Source organism: Rattus norvegicus, chromosome 13 (genome assembly GCF_036323735.1).
Source record: "Rattus norvegicus strain BN/NHsdMcwi chromosome 13, GRCr8, whole genome shotgun sequence".
In the NCBI taxonomy this organism is placed as follows: Eukaryota; Metazoa; Chordata; class Mammalia; order Rodentia; family Muridae; genus Rattus; species Rattus norvegicus.
In genome coordinates, this window is record NC_086031.1 from 79,436,659 (window position 1) to 79,443,778 (window position 7,120).

Consider the following 7,120-nt stretch of genomic DNA (forward strand, 5'->3'; position numbering starts at 1 on the left):
ACCAAAGAACATAAGGGACCATTATTTTATTATATACATGAATGTAATTACTGTTGTTAGTTGTCTGAAGTTAGAAAACAAGCCATTTAGAGAACCTCCATGCCGCAGCATATAGTGAGATAAATTTCTGGTTATTTATGATTTTAAAGTAAAATAATTTATAGGAAGACTAGAAAACATATTAGATATTCCTAAACATAAGACAGTGGGTGAAATCAGAAGGAAAAGATAAACTGATCCAAAATTTTAAAGTTTCTGTAGTTGAAAAAAAAATGAAGAAGCAATAGAGAAAGAAAGGAAAAAAGGAAGAAAAATTTGGAATTATAGTTTCAAAATTACTATGTAGATTTTAGGAGACTCATAATGAATTTTTTTATTTTCCTTTCAAACTAAAAACAAGTTTAGGTTAGACAGAGAAATCAGGCTAATATAAGATCAAAATATCACTTTTTCAATAATCAAAAATGGATCACTGGACTCCAACTGCATACGTAGCAATGAATGGCCTAGTAAGAGCACCAGTGGAAGGAGAAGCCCTTGGTCCTGCCAAGACTGAACCCCCAGTGAACGTTATTGTTGGGGGGAGGGAGGTAATGGGGGGGAGGATGGGGAGGGACACCCATGTAGAAGGGGAGGGGGAGGGGTTAGGGGGATGTTTGCCCGGAAACCGGGAAAGGGAATAACACTCGAAATGTAAATAAGAAATACTCAAGTTAATAAAGATGAAAAAAAATGGATCACAGTTTAGATTAAGCCTGCAGTGAGTTTCCTAGTATTACACTCCAGGGGTAAAGTTCTGTATAGCTATAGCACTCCCCACCATCAGAGCCTTCCTAGAGTTCTTTACTGGTGAGTAGAGAGCGGCCATGAGAAGTATGGAGGCGATGGAAGGGAGGAGGAAGGAGAGTCAGTAAGTACAAGCTTCCACCAGATAGACAAAAGATGGGGTGTGCTGAGAGCATTTTGCTCATTCAATAAGTTCATTTCTTCCCCCCTCTTTCCTTCCTTCCCTCCCTCCCTCCCTTTCTTTTTTATTCTTTTCTCTGTTTGTTTGTTTTGAGACAGGGTCTCTCCAAGTAGCCCTGGCTGTCCTGAAACTCACTATGTAGACCAGGCTGGCAATGAACTCACAGATACCTGTCTGCATCTGCCTCCCCCAAGTCCTGGGATTAAAAGGATGTGTCGCTATGCATATACATATTGCATACTGAATTAGGTGAGAAGGTTTGTGTGGTGGTCTAAATGAGAAATGTCACTTGCTCCTCAGTTGTCGGTGGCACTCTTAGGGAGAGCTGAACCTTTAGAAGGTGGAGCCTTGGTGGAGGAAGTAAGTCATCGGGGACCCAACTTCCTGTTGTCTTAGCTTCCGGTGGTCACAGAGTCAGGCTGCTCTCACACACCTGCTGCCCTGCCTTCTGTGCTACAATGGACCGTGCCTCTCAAACTGTAAGCTAAATCAAGCCCCTTGCACATCTAAGCTGCTTTTAGCCATTGTATTTTATCACGGCAACGGAAAAGTAGCTCATTAAGGTTACGTTGGTTATTTTCATGTTGTCCTGACAAAATGCCTGGCAGAAACAACTGGTGGGAAGAGTTACAGAGCACCAGAGCATCTCCATCTGTCAGGGTGTGGGAGGTATAAAGGTGGAGCCTGTGGCGAAGGCTTTATCCATCGTGGCAGGCCAGGGAGTAGGGAGCACGGTAGAGCCAGAGGCTAGGCTGTGACTTTCACAAGCATCTCCTTAGAGGTTGAGTCCCATAGCCTTCCAAAATGCCCAAAGAGCTAGAAACAAGCATTCAAAGCCTATTTGAGCCTATGGAAAGACACTTCATTCTAAACGATAATGGTCTTTCCCTCTTAGGAAGAGTAAGAGATGCCATGAGGGTTATTTCAGGGCAGGAATTTTTAAGTTTTTGGATCATAGAACACACTAGTAGCTTAGTGATGCTTGGAGACTCCTTTCTCAGAATTATTTTAAAAATTCATTTAATGAGGTACATAGAATCCCCCAAAAGAAATTGTATTAAAATTCAATTATAAAAGTATTTCAATGTTTTGGGGGTTTAGAAAAATAAATCCTTCTTACTTAACTCCTTAAATTAATTACCCCACAGTGAGTTTAAAAGCAAATCTAATAACTAATGGAGGTATCAACTTGCAATGGCCACAAAGCCCAGCTCAGTATATCCAAAGGAATATAGAATATATTTATCATTTCTATTGGAGGCAGAGTCATAGATACTGTTAATGTTGATGTCTATATTTAGAGATGGAGGAATGCCCAACATGACATTCATATAAATATGAATATAATGAAACGGATTATCATTTTCTTCTCTGAGTTCAAATGCAGGTCCCATGATTTTCCAGGCCCAGTGGGATTTAGGCAAAGACTCCTATCTTAAAGGGAAATTAAAACATGAGATTAGACAACTAAGAGGTCTCCCTAAATACTGGAAATACAAATGCCTCATTGGAATTGAGTACAAAAGCCTTCAGCAAGAGATGGGTCAAGGACAAGTTAGATGTTTAAGGCAATGATAATATATTTGGAGAATAACTCAACTTCAAAGTAATCGAAACACCAGTCATTAGTGAAAATTGCCTCTGAGGATATAAAATGTGCCCACACAAACACATAAATTCTGTGCCTTTTGTATGACTCACTGCTATTTACATTAAAAATTAGTATGGTTATGTTTTAAAAAATCCTAAATTATCCACATTTTGAATCAACAGCTCCTTTATTTTTCTATCTATCTATCTATCTATCTATCTATCTATCTATCTATCTATCTATGGTATGTATATGTGTATCTGTGAATATGTATGGTAGATTTGTATGCAGAAGTAAGCCAAAAGTCAACATTGAGTGTCTTCCTAATTATTCTCTATCTTGGTTTTAAGGCAGAGTATTTCACTGAACCTGGAGTATATGGATTGGCCTAGGCTGGCTGATGAATGGTCTCCAGGGTTTACCCTGTCTCCATTCCCACTCTTCTGCAAGCACTAGGGTTAACAAAAGATGCATACTGCCATATACCAGGATTTTATGCAGGTAATGGTTATCTGAACTCATGCTTTTGTGGAAGGAGCCATACTGACTGAGCCATCTTTCAAAATCTCCCAGTAACAGTAAATCATTTTAATGTGGTAGTTAAACTCTATCATTTAAAAATATCATTTAAACTACCCAAATCTGAACAGACCCAATGAGTTGTATAAACCAGTAGCTTCCCCTATACCAGCAAACGGACGGTTCCCATCTCCCCCCATTACCAACAAACGAACCACTCCCTCCTCCAAACCATGAAAACAGTAAAACTCAGGCCGTGGTAGCACAGGTTCTTACGCCTCCTAGGTGCTAATGTTTGCAGAAGACTGCTCTGAGCCTGTTGGGCTCTCGTCATATTGGGGAGCACTGGTGGAGCTTAGACAGTGCACGTTTGAGTGTTGGTGCTTAGTAGCCTGTCTTCAGCTTTGGCCTGGAGGTTTCCTGAGTTCAAAGTTTTACTACCTATCCTTCCATTCCTTTGGCCTTCCAACAAGTCAATAAGCCTTTTGCTTTGAGCCTGACAATATGCATCATCCATTAACATCTGCTAGAGACTCAACAGTGAATGGACTGGACTCATTCTACTTCTGGACATTCCGGTCTATTCCAGGACTCACTAAACTACAGCCCAGAGGCCAAATACGGTCTGTTACCTGCAAGCTAAGAATGATTTTTATGTTTTAAAATGCAATAAAGTAAGAAGAATAAAATTTCATGACACATTCATGGAATATGGAAATCAATAGTAGGACACAGCTGTATGGGGTCCTGTCTATGGCTTCTTATAGACCCAGCAGCAGAGTTGAGCAGTAACAGTAGAAGCTGAATGGAAAAAATCTAAAGGATTTATTATCTGCTCTTCTCAGAAAGCCTTTGCAAACTGGATGTGATGGTACTTACCCGGTCTCTCAATACTTGAGAGCTGGTGCAGGAGTCCTGACAATCTGAGGTCAGTTTGCTACAGCACTTCAAAATCAAAGCCAACCAGCAAACTAGCAACTTCTGAAAAATACTTGTAGGCTCCTGGTATGATGAGATGGACAGTTAACCAGACAGACAGACAGACAGACAGACAGACAACAGACAATCACAGATACAAGTGTTACAAAGGGAGGAAAAAAAATTAAGAAGGCAAATGCTGGTCTCACCCATGTGGCAAATGTGACTGAGGGATGGTTTGAAGGGAAAGAAAGTTCCAGTTGTAGTCAGTGAAGTGGCAATGCTCTTCCAGGAGTGGGTGCTGGCAAAAGCGCAGATGTGGTAAAGGTCGGGATGGGTTTTCGGACCTGGGAAGCCCTGACAGTGGCTCTCCAGCAGCCTCCCTTTGAAATGAAGCATCATTTCCCTTTAGCCTTGTGAGAGGTTTTCCTCCTTTGCCGTCTTCCATTCTAGAGAGCCACAGCTGAAGGATGAACTGGCCACAGATGCTCAACCGTAGGTGATCAAGATCCCTGCTTCTGGAGACCTGCAGGTCACATCCCAGCATTCCAGGCTCCTCCTCACTCTTCATGCAGCAGCTTCCCAAAAGCCTATCAGTCATGTGATGTTTGACTTGAAGAAAACGTGTGTTTATGGTTCCTCCTCTAGTAGGAAAAGCTCGCTTAAAATATTAAGGCCTGAGCAAAGGAAAACATAAATAAGAGTCACCCGCCCTTGATGATGAAAATGACACTCGGCATAGACTCTTCCTGCACAGATTTCCACATTCTTCCTTTCTACCCTCACAAGAGCCCTTTGGGCCTCTGAATTCCTTGACATGGGTTCTGGGTTCTAAGGTTTCCTCCCTAATCCCCTAATCCAAGTATCCCTTGACTACAGTGAGTCTCTTCCTGTCCCCCTCCACTTAAATGTAAATTCCACATACTGAGAGAAAAATGTGACATTTGTCTTTCTGGGTCTGAGTTAATTCATTTAACATGATGATATACAGTTCTACCCATGCAAATGGCACAATTTCTTTGTTTATATGTATGTATCATATGTACAATTGCGTGTGTGTGTGTGTGTGTGTGTGTGTGTGTGTCTGTGTCTGTGTATGAGCATGAGTGAGTATATATCTCTGACTCTAAGTAAAAGGGGGACTATTTGTGAAGAATAAGGAGACCATTTGGAAGTGGGGGGGTAAATGGGAAGTAAATTCAAACAAAGTAGATGATATGCATGTATGAAAACATTGTACTGAACATCACCATCTTTGTGTAAAGAACATACACGCATAATAAAACTAAAGAATAAAGACAGAGTTTTCAAACGTGGCGCAGTAAAATGTAAACAGTCTTCCTAGAGACCAGACCCACTGCCAGCCACTTTTGCTTCCTAGCTGAGAACTGTAACATTTCTCTGAAATAGACAACCCTTTGTCCTGACAAACCGGGATGCTCAAACATTTTGGGAAAGAAGATGAAGACCAGATGTTAACACTGATCACTAGGCCTTCGCGCCCAAGAAGGTAACAGAAACTGGAACTGATGGAGTCAGGAAGCCAGAAGAGTCTGAAGAAGTTTATGTTCCGGACACAGCTGTGGAGACCAGTAAGCAACCTTCAGAGGAAGATTGCCAAAGGACTTACACATGCTCATGATACTTTTTTCCCCACTTAAAAAGTTATTACATTTAGTGATGTATTTATGTATGTATTTTATTATGGTACCTCTGTGTGTGTGTCTGTGTGCACATGTATGTGTGTGTGTGTGTGTGTGCATGTGTGCCCATGTGTGGGCATGCATGTGCTATGACATATATATGGAGATCAGAAGATAATTTTTGGGACTTGGGTATCTCCTTCCAAGATGTAGGTCATGGGAATTGAACTTGGGCCATCAGTCTTGATGGCAAGTACCTTTACCCACTGAGCCATCTTGCCAGTGCCCTCCACCCTTGCTTTGTGGTAAGTCTGTCACATTAAAACTTTCCACTTTCTTAAACCTTTAAACAAAAGTACTAAGCAACCCACTCTTGGGTTGGTGGTTTTCTGGGGTTAGTTGGGTTGCTGCCTCACAGAATATGAGGTAGAAGAGAAGTGAGATTGTAAGTGGAGAGGGGACTGAAGATTTACAGAGTGAAATAGTTTGGTGGAAGCAAAAAACCAGAGTCAGGCAGAAATATGACCAGAAGTGTGACCAGAACTTTGAGGCATTGTATTGGATAACTGGATGGCTGACAAAAGGGCCATCATTTTACCCAGTCTTTCACAAAGCTTTGTTAATACCCACTCACCTCTCCTTCATCAATGTCTTGGACAGAACCCTGGGATGAATGCCTGGTAGTGATGGAGGGGCCAGGCAGCGGTCATAACCCATAGAAATAAGAGGCCGCAAGGATGAAAACAGTGTGGGTTTCTCCATTCTGCTCTTCTCTAGGTCACTGGATTCAAGGACTTTTTTCTTTCTTCTCTCTCAGGTTGCAAAGACAAATACAGTAAGTGTCTGCAGTGCAGCTTAGGTCTCTGGAGGAGAACCATCTGACTATGAAAGCAAATGTGCTAGACAGCTACCAAAGCCTCGGGTGAGGAAAGTCACAGACTGGGAACGAACTTGCCAAACAGAGCCTAACACCTCAAAGTAAAAATCTTGTATGCATGATTAAGTGGCGTACTTTTGAGGTCAAGAGATCCAATAGTGCCTATACTGAACTATAATAGTCCCTGAACAATAATACCAACCTCCTACCTCTGTGTACAGATTAATAGTCTGCAAGCATTTCAGGTACATGGCCTCATTTCTTATCAATGAGGCTTGCACATAAAGTGAAAGCATTGGGAAATAATGGTTATTTTTATAGGCACTGAACCCTGGATTCAGGAAGGGAACATTTTCCTCTCCTTCCGTTATTAAATAGAATAAGGAGCTGAGTCCAGATCTTGTGATGGCATCCCACACCGTGACCAGTCTATGTTATATTACTCAGAGAGTAACTGCTGTCCTCCTCTCTGCTCCCCATCTTGTCACCTCCGAAGTTGGTAATCCCCATTTGGATCATGGAGCAGCCTCGAGTTGCTCACTGGAGGGAAGGTCACACTACCTCTGGGACAATTCAGGTCTGATCCCTTAGATCCCCTTAGATAG

At 41.8% G+C, this 7,120-nt stretch overlaps 1 long non-coding RNA gene across 1 annotated transcript; it reads left to right on the forward strand.

Annotated features, from left to right (window-relative positions):
* Positions 1-1,198: 1,198 nt before the first annotated feature.
* LOC120096205 (uncharacterized) lies at positions 1,199-6,574 on the forward strand. Its single transcript, XR_005492367.1, has 3 exons — positions 1,199-1,446; positions 2,909-3,059; positions 6,456-6,574. It is a non-coding gene; the product is annotated as an uncharacterized LOC120096205 (long non-coding RNA).
* Positions 6,575-7,120: the final 546 nt, after the last annotated feature.